Raw genomic sequence first — 9480 nt, forward strand, 5'->3', positions numbered from 1 at the left:
ATAGGCGGCGAACTGTTTTGAATAGGCGAGTAGTAGTTCGGGAGAATACTACGAGAGTTAGTAATCTGGTAAATTAGCAATCACCGACAATTCGGATTAAAGGGAAATAGTTCGAAAACTCAACAGGATTGGTGAACCAACCGCAACCCTGGAACATTCATCTCATTGATAATATAAAAACCCGCTCTTTCTTTGTTGAAGTTCACAAATTGTATCTTTTATCTTCAATTAGTTTATAATCACAATCTTCGAATTTCATCTCTTGTATAGATAATTTGGATAGTTTAATTTAGTTGACGGTTAATCATAACTCTCTGTGGGTTCGACATCCGATTTCTAAAATAAAATCACTATATGCGTGTGCGTTTGTTCGACGTTGTTATAGTATGATGTTTCATTGATTATGTAAAATAATACTCCACATCCGATTTCTAAAATCACTATATTACTTGTGGACGTACACTTGCGTGTTTCTTTAGTTTTAAAATGTCATATAAGAGTCGCGTTGTTATAGTATGATGTTTCATTGATTATGTAAAATAATACTCCACAAACTTTTATATAACACCTACGGTACATATTAAGAGTACTACATTCTCGTTGAGTACACTGTTTAAGATCAGAATTTGTATACATACACTATTGTTCAAGTAAGATTTTAATTTACAAGATAGAAAATGTAATATCACAGGTTGTACACTCCCAGCACACTCTTTACAAAAACTAAATATTATTCTACTATCTTAGAACAATTACTAAGTTACTTCTTAACTGAAAATTAATACTAATTGAAAAGATATAATACAGTTAAACCTCTCTACAGTGGTAGCATTTGTACGATAATTTCATGACTGCTACAATGAGGTGTTCTTATGTATGTATATTGACATTTGATGTTTAGATCTTATTTAGCTGTTATAAACAAAAGTACACAAACAATTATTTTTCTAAGGAACATATGCATTTAAAATTAATTGACAATTTAAATATTTCAAGTTTGACATAAGAATTCTACAATTGTAGGTTGTTTCGTAAAATCCAGTCTCTTAGTGATAATATAATGCTTGAATTGACGAAGAATTTGTCCAAACTTTCAGCAAAAGGGAATTCAATAGTTTTCCGTTGAAGGCTATCTAACAGCTTAACAATTGATTCTTCTATCTCACTTTAAGTAGCAGTAGACTGAGGATCTTCATCAACACTTTCGTTGTCACCTTCTGCATCCGCTGTCTCTTGTTCTTCAAATTTATACAAAATCAGTAGATAGAAAATATGGGATTTCAAGACTAAATCAGATTATTATAAGAAATATATTGTTTTCCTTTTAGATATTTGTAGTTGAAATTTACTATGTGCATGACATTAATGATGATTACCATAAATATTTTAATATTCTATTTTTATACATAATATATTTCTTACAAAATAGTACTACATAATATTTGAGTATGGCTATTATATAGAGGTAACTTTACAAAGAGTGTACCACTATAATGAATGTCACCGCGTTATACGTAGAATGTTATTATAGAGATGTAAAATATAACATGCAAAAACAGTTCCGGAGAAAATTAGGCTGTTATAGTGAAATGTTGTTATAACGAATGGCTATTATAGAGAGATTTGAATGTATTTATTTGAAAGAAATATCGCGTAGCATCACTAGTGTTTCTTCTGTGATTCCAAAGTCTTTTTATATTTTAGGAAAATAATGTTATTGCTACCATCCTAGTCAATGAGTACTGAGGTCCGTATCTGTCAACGGAGCATGTAAAACACACACACGAAGATATACACAAGAAACCAAAATTAAGATAAGAGATAAACAACAACATACCCAATGTGATCCCATAAAGTGGGGTCTGAGGAGGATAAAGTGTAGCAAATATTATGCATATTTTCAGAAAGTTGTTTCGAAAGACCCTCGGCTCAAGAGAAAGCATAACAAATAAGGTCACATAAGAATTGATAGAAGTAAAGAAGCCAAGGCAAAATACTATAGATAAGCATTATGAAGAAAAGTAACAGTAGCCGCAACAAACTAATAAGATGGTCGAAGTTCAAGAAAGAACAGATAGTAACATAAATCGAAAGAAAAGCAATTACAAGGATGCTACTACTCCTACTAGTATGGAAGGATACACCGGAAAACGCTCAACTACCTACTAACCTTCTACCTGAATTCGTGTTCTCTAAAACCTTCTATCTAAGGTCATGTCCTCAGTGAACTGCAACTGCGTCATGTCCTGTCTAAGCACTTCTCACCCATACTTCTTCGCCTACCTCTACCTCTCCTGAAACCATCCGTAGCCAACCTCTCACACCTCCGCACTGGGGCCTCCGTGCATCTCCTCTGCATATGCCCGAACCATCTCAGTCTCGCTTCTCGGATCTTGTCCTCCACTGAGGCCACCCCCACCTTGTCCCAGGTAATTTCATTTCTAATCCTATCTTTCTTAGTATGCCCGCACATCCATCGCAACATCCTCTCCCCCACCTTCATCTTCTGGAAGTTAGATTTCTTGACTGGCCAACACTCCGCCCCATATAACATAGTTGGTCTAATCACCACTCTGTAAAACTTATCTTTAAATTTTGTTGGCACCTTCTTATCACGCAAGACTCTAGAAGCAATTAAGATAAGAGATAGAGAAGTTTAAAGCTTGATGCTTCATTGTCAAAAGTGGTTAAATATCAATTCTGTTTTTTATCGTTTTCTAAGGCCTCTGTTTTGTTATTACCAGAAGTTCTATGCTTCTAGGAAACTATGCCTACTTCGCGAATTTTGTTGGTGCATAGAAACGTATTTTTCCTTTCCATCTAATCAAGTATACCTGCTTTGTGAAAATGACGTCGTAATTTGTCCTTAATAGTCATAACTATTCTCTCCTTTCATTTAGTAGGGAATGACAGCAATGACCCCAAGATGCTCAGAAGTGAGAGAAATGAACTTTTTATAATTTGAATAGACGAAATTTAGCATTGTAAAGATCTCTTGTTTTCTATCTAAAAGTAAGTATTTGTACGTGAAATAAAAATATTTTGAAAGATTTGATATAAAACTAAATTACTTGAGTGGACTGTCTCTTGGACAACCTCTTTATCTTGACAAGGTAGGGGTAAAGTCTGCATATACTCTACTATCCTCAGACCCCACTTGTGGAGATGCATTGTGTATGTTGTTGTGATATAAAACTAAAAATGTATATTAATGAACTATAATAATCGATCGGCCCTAATAAATTTTATCCATTGGCATTAAAGTTTTTTTTTTTTTTTTTTTTTGTGTGTGTGTGTGTGATAACCATAGTGTTTGAATCAGTTTGTGTGTATATTAATTATTAAATCAAATACTTAGTGCATTCACTGGCACACACGTGAAGTAACTTACCCATTAAAAATTAGGCATATGATACGAAATCACATAACATTTTTTGTTTTTACTAAAACTTAAATTATAATCTCCCATAATTATTTTCGTTAACTTCATTAACGGTTAAACGATTATGCCCTTACACACTTATTTACAGTTAACTTTAAACTAATTGATTGTATGAGTATGCATTCTTTGTTGAAACTAAAACTTCCGCTTGAATGCCTGACATTTTTCTTGCACAATTTAATGTACCGTGGTCCATGAGTTTCGTGTACAAGATAACCATTATTCTCTCCATCCCAATTTATGCGCCACACTTAAATTTTGAGAGTCAATCAAATTTTTCGTTAATTGGAATTTCTTTATGTCTTTTAAATATATTAAGTTGTTAATTATTATGATTTATAGTACTTTTTACGTAATTTTCAAATATAAAAATTTTATTTCAAAAACTTAAAGCTTTTAGGTCCGGATTCATGATCAAAGTTTAAGAGTTTGAATATTGAAATTTTAATTGAGTCACGTACATTGGGATAGAGGTAATAAGTGGGATGTAGAGGGGTGTGGTGACCTAATCATTATCTAGTCTAGTGGATAAGTGCGGTTTCTTTTATGTCAATTTCATGTAGGAAAAGGATGATTCAATGTGGTGTTGTTTTCGGATTAACTATCACAATCTCTAAACCCATTACGGCAACTTCGTCATCCTTAACATATCTACATAACTTATGCGAGAATGCATGTATGTTTATAAATTATACGGAATAGTTAAATTAAATTAGGTACATCAGCAACACTAGAATACAAACACCTAAAAGAACAAAGTTATTTTTACGCAGTAAGAATTTTAGTAATTTTTATTTTTTTAACGGAGACTTGTGCAAATATATTAGTAATAGTAAAGCTAATTCTTGACTTTGGTAGCACAATTAGATCTTCCATGACAATCAGTGTATTGTCTTTCACATAAAACTTTAGCCCATGGTATGCTTTAGTCATAATTATGACTAACATAGAAGATGATACATGAACGTTTCCAACTGTACTTCTCTCTAATGTCCACCCAGGATCCGCCTAAGAGTATCCGTGTTGAGAATTGAATATAATTAAATAAAATAAAGCGTGCGCTCTCTAACAACTTAAGCTTTTAGATGAGATGATCATACAATTCAACAATCCCTAATTTCCAACAACAATAACAACAACATATACCCAGTGAAATCCCACAATGTGGGGTTTGAGGAGGGTAAAGTGTACGCAGACCTTACCTCTACCTCGAAGGAGGGTAGAGAGGTTGTTTCCGAAAGACCCTCTCAAGAGAAAGTTTGACAAAAAAGGTTAGATACGGACAAATAGATCAAAGCAGTATTAAAATGAAAATAACGATAGTGAAAAAGTCATGATAAAACAACTTGAAAAAAGAGGCAGTAGCTACCACAGATAAATAAGGTAAAAGGCAAGACTACTGTCAATATACAAATTAATACACTAATCGCAGTACAAGAAATAACAACATGTAATAGAAATCAAAGGGCAAGAAACTATACAAGTAGTACTACCCTACTCCTATGGACCTACTAAGTAAGGCAACACACGACTACCTACTTACCATAGTTAATTAAATGACCACTACAAAAAAATGGGTAATTTGCGGAGGTTGAAAGTTAGGGGTTTTATCTTCTGCTAGCAAATAGTGGAGGCTAAAACTTCTGTGAATTGCAACTTTCAACCTCCGTAAATCACCCAGTTTTTTGTAGTGGACAAATTGAGGCAAAACTATATGTTGATTACTCATGGTTAAGTGATCAAGGTGTAATGCAGAGGACATACAATTCATGTAGTCATTGTTTTGATGTAAACACCGAATGGATAATTAAAAGTTTTTCGCTACCAGACCAACAACTTGCTTATTGATGGGTTTCGTCTGTCTATCGGCGTATTACACATAGCATTCTAAGTTCTTTAATTACTTTTGCTAATTGAATAAGTTGCTGCCATATCGTCGAACTTCAGAAGATATTACTAACTTTTTAGATGTTAAAAGATATGAAGGTTGAACTTTGTAACTTTGGAGTTGGGAGTGCTTGTCACGACAAGTAGATACTGTTGCATTTAAAAGCAGATATTCTACTGATATGAAAAAAAAAAACTGTTTTTCTGGTATTGTTAAAGAGAAAATGGCCAAATGAGCCCCTAACGTTTGATCGAAATCCCAGTTACACATCATATCTTTGCCGGGGTCTTATTACCCCCTGAATAATTTTAAAATAGAATTATTTAGCTCCGGAGCAGTGATGTGGCAAAGAGAGTGTATTGCACTCTCTTAAAGTAAAAAAGTGATTACATTAACAAAATTGTACACATGTCATTTTTAATTGGAAATTATATGACTAAATAACTTTTAATCTGTTTGTCTTAAAGTGTAATTACTCCTAATAATGCGAGTTATTTTTATTTTGTGACAAAAGATCTGTTTTGGTCTCCCTTTTCACCTTTTAACTTTTTTTTTTTCTTTCTATTCTTCTCCATTACTGTGTCACCCAAACACCCCCACGAACAAGGCTCGCCGGAAAATGCAAGGATCACTCGAAAAAGCCAAAAAAAAAAAAAAAAGGATGCAAAACAGTGTAAACAACCCAAGAATATCAACATAGCAGCCAACAATGGTTTGGGCAAAGAGACGAGAGAAAGGAAATAAAATCTAGAATAAGAGGAAAGACAAATAGTTTAAAGGAAAAAATGAAAAAAAAAGAGAAGTATTTGAATAAAAAATAATTTTTAAAATAGAAAGAGATAAGGGTCAAAAATACACCTCAACTATCATTTTTTTTGTATTTCATACCTGAACTATCCGAAGTGAGACTTTTCTATCTAAACTATCACGAGATAGTTATCAAAACACACCTAAATGCTGACTAGACCAAATGTTTGATCTCAAACACCAAAATGCACGTGAAGCATAATTTTCTCAAATTTTTTTGTCCATTTGGTATATGTAACAAGCTATATATGAGCCGACTCATTATTTTTTTTAATTTTCCAATTAATTCTTTAAAACTCTAAGCTGTCCCCCTTCTTCTTCATCATTTCATCAATCATTTTTCTTCATTTCTTCTTCTCTTATGTAGATTTTCTGATTTATTTCTTCTTCATTATCAACCTTGTTCTTCATTTTCTTCTTATTTAAGAGCTAATAAGATTTTCTCCTTCATTTTGTTTCCCTTCATCTTCTTCATTGATCATATTTTCTTGTCAAAATGAGGAAGAATGTGTTTTGCAAATATGGGCATATTATCCACGTGGAATTAACTTTTAACCTAACAATTACTTCTGCCACCGTGAAATTATTTATCAACGTGGAGTGCCACGCAGGGCGGATCTAAGTAGAGCCCACGGTGTTCATTTGAACCCCCTTCGTCGGAAAATTACACTATTCATATAGCGTCAAATTTTTATGGCTTAAGTAGTGAAAACACCCTTAAACTTGGCACGAATTATTACTTTAGTCCCCAAACTATTGCCACACTTAAAAACACCCCTAATATTGGCTAACTGAATTTAAATTCACCCCATGTTGCCACATGGCACAGCAAGAAAATGCCAAATGGACAGTGCGTGGATTCATGTTGTTGAGGTGTCCTAACACGGGGGTGAGTTTAAATTGAGTTGGCCAAGATTAGGGGTGTTTTAAAGAGGGTCAATAGTTCAGGGACTAAAGTACAAAAACGTACCAAGTTTAGAGGTGTTTTCACCATTTCAGCCAATTTTTATTTTATGTGGATATATTAAGTGTTTAAGTGTTCAACACCTTTAAAACAAACTAAAGATATAGCTTGGTGGCGAAGGGGTTCAGATTCGCGTAGGGTACGCGGGTTCGAACCTGCCTTACAACATTTTCTCAACTTTTTTTAGCTTCAGGCATTTCAATCTTTTAAAAAATAATAAAGAAAAATATTTAAAAATCTAAGTCAAATAATTAAAAAAACCTCTACGTATTCTTGATCTCTGTCAGGCTTTTTTTTTTTTCTTTGCTCTGTCCATCGCTGCTCGTCGACTCGGCCATCGTTGCTGCCTGCTCATCGGCCGTCACCCTCGTCCCTCTGTTATCATCTCTCCGGTCGCTGTCTCTCATGACTTCCTTTGTAAGTTCAACAGGAACCCTAATCCCTACTCGTTTCTTTTTCTATTTTTTTTCATCAGAATTCTATATATTTGCTATGAAGATTAGCTCGTTTGCTTAAATTTTTCAGGAGTGATTGAGAATTAATCAATCGCACAATTTTCTCACTTGCTCTTTAGATTATACCCATGAAGTATTTTTTGTATTTGGAGATGCGATCGTCGAAAATGTCATATTTCTATGAATCAATTAATCATTTTGGGGAATATAATAGTGATTCAGTTTAGTTGTATTTATAATTAATTAATGTAGAGATTCCAAAACTTGCCAGAAGATTGGAAGAGCTTACCCTTATTCTCCTAGTTTTGATTCGTAGCTTAGATTGACTTGATGTAATGGTGGTTACCTATGCAACTGTTTTGGCTGTTATGCCATAGAACAGTTTTAATCCTTGTACAGATTGGCCATTATGGTAATGAAAAGTCCCCTTTTAATTGCCAAAAAATGTAGAGATTAAATTTCCTGTTGTGCTTAAAGTACTCTCCTTTGGTCTGGTGCTTAAGTCCTTTGCTGGTAACTTGTATACAAAACTCTTAATTTTTTTTTTAAAATTCTAACAAAATTCTTACTTTTTATGATTCAGTTGGTAACTTGTATACAAAACTCTTAATTTTTTTTTTTAAAATTCTAACAAAATTCTTACTTTTTATGATTCAGTCTCAACATTCAATGAAAAAGTATTTTACCAAAGTATCAAAATCAAGTTTAGCTTCTTCTAATCAACTTAACCAGTAAGCAAATGCCAACCATTCAGAAGCACCATTACCTTCTTCTCAAGAATTTGTTTTGAGTTCTTTAAAGTATGATTCCAGTGAAAGAACCCCATTCTTGGACTATCATCCAAATCATCGTGATGTTATTAAAAGAGCATACCTTCAGAATGGTCCTTGTCAACCTCAGTTGGTTCAGCATGTGTACCCTCAAACGAATATTTGTGAGTCAATGCGTCGTTTTAATTTTGAATTTTTTGATGATGTATATCATGATTGGTTGGAGTATATTGTTAGTAAAGATGCAGTATATTGTTTGTATTGTTATCTATTTAAAGGCCATTGTTACGCCCTATTTTGAACGGGTCCAAGATAGTTTGCAACTTCCCGTTCTTCTAACTGGTTTAAAAAAGGGGTTAGAGTCGCCACCTTATTTTTAAGGAAAAATAGGAAACCTATATGTATTTGTGTGTCTACTCCATTTTTAGTCCACGAAACATATGAGATTCTAGATAAGGGTTTTATTTTTAGGAGAAGGTATTAAGCATCCCTCGAGCACGTCATAGACAGAGCCCTTAAACTTAGTTTAATCGAACACTGAGGGGGATTATCTATCTGTTTATCATTATTATTACCTGTTTTCAAAATGCTGTGATTTCATTAAAAGCTACACTAGGTGATTATATGCTAAGTATAGATAGTGTATAAAAAATGTGTTCATACCAAGTATCAAGTATTTATAAAGAATGTATATCGATAGGAATGTACAAAGAAGTGTAAAGAAAATATACCTCGTTCGACAGTAGTGTATTTGTTAGCAAAATGATTATATATCTATTGACACAAAAGATATATCAGTTGGTGTAAATAATGTATACAACAATATAGAATATGTATAAAAAAATATAAGAGCATGTAAAATAGGTATATAAAGTATATAAAGAATGTGTGTCTATATATATTAAAAGAATGTATGTATGTTAAACATATAAAGAACATATTTCAAGTATAAAAAAGTCTATATCAAACATAAAATGTCTAAAGAATTGTATCACTAGGTATATTAGTGCATAAAGAATGTAAAAATAATCTAAGAATATTCATTGGTGTAAAGAGTTTATATAATAAAATTATTAAGAAAAGTGAAGTTGATTTGACTTGTTTCTACCGTTTAGTTAAAAAGAGTGTTCATTTAATGATTAGCCTATCAAAAG

The 9480-nt window shown here is 32.9% G+C and overlaps 1 long non-coding RNA gene across 1 annotated transcript; it reads left to right on the forward strand.

Annotated features, from left to right (window-relative positions):
• The first annotated feature begins 7339 nt into the window (after nt 1-7339).
• Nucleotides 7340-8587, forward strand: LOC132054429 (uncharacterized). The gene is made up of 2 exons (XR_009414296.1): nt 7340-7518; nt 8214-8587. It is a non-coding gene; the product is annotated as an uncharacterized LOC132054429 (long non-coding RNA).
• Nucleotides 8588-9480: the final 893 nt, after the last annotated feature.

Source organism: Lycium ferocissimum, chromosome 4 (genome assembly GCF_029784015.1).
Source record: "Lycium ferocissimum isolate CSIRO_LF1 chromosome 4, AGI_CSIRO_Lferr_CH_V1, whole genome shotgun sequence".
Classification (NCBI taxonomy): Eukaryota; Viridiplantae; Streptophyta; class Magnoliopsida; order Solanales; family Solanaceae; genus Lycium; species Lycium ferocissimum.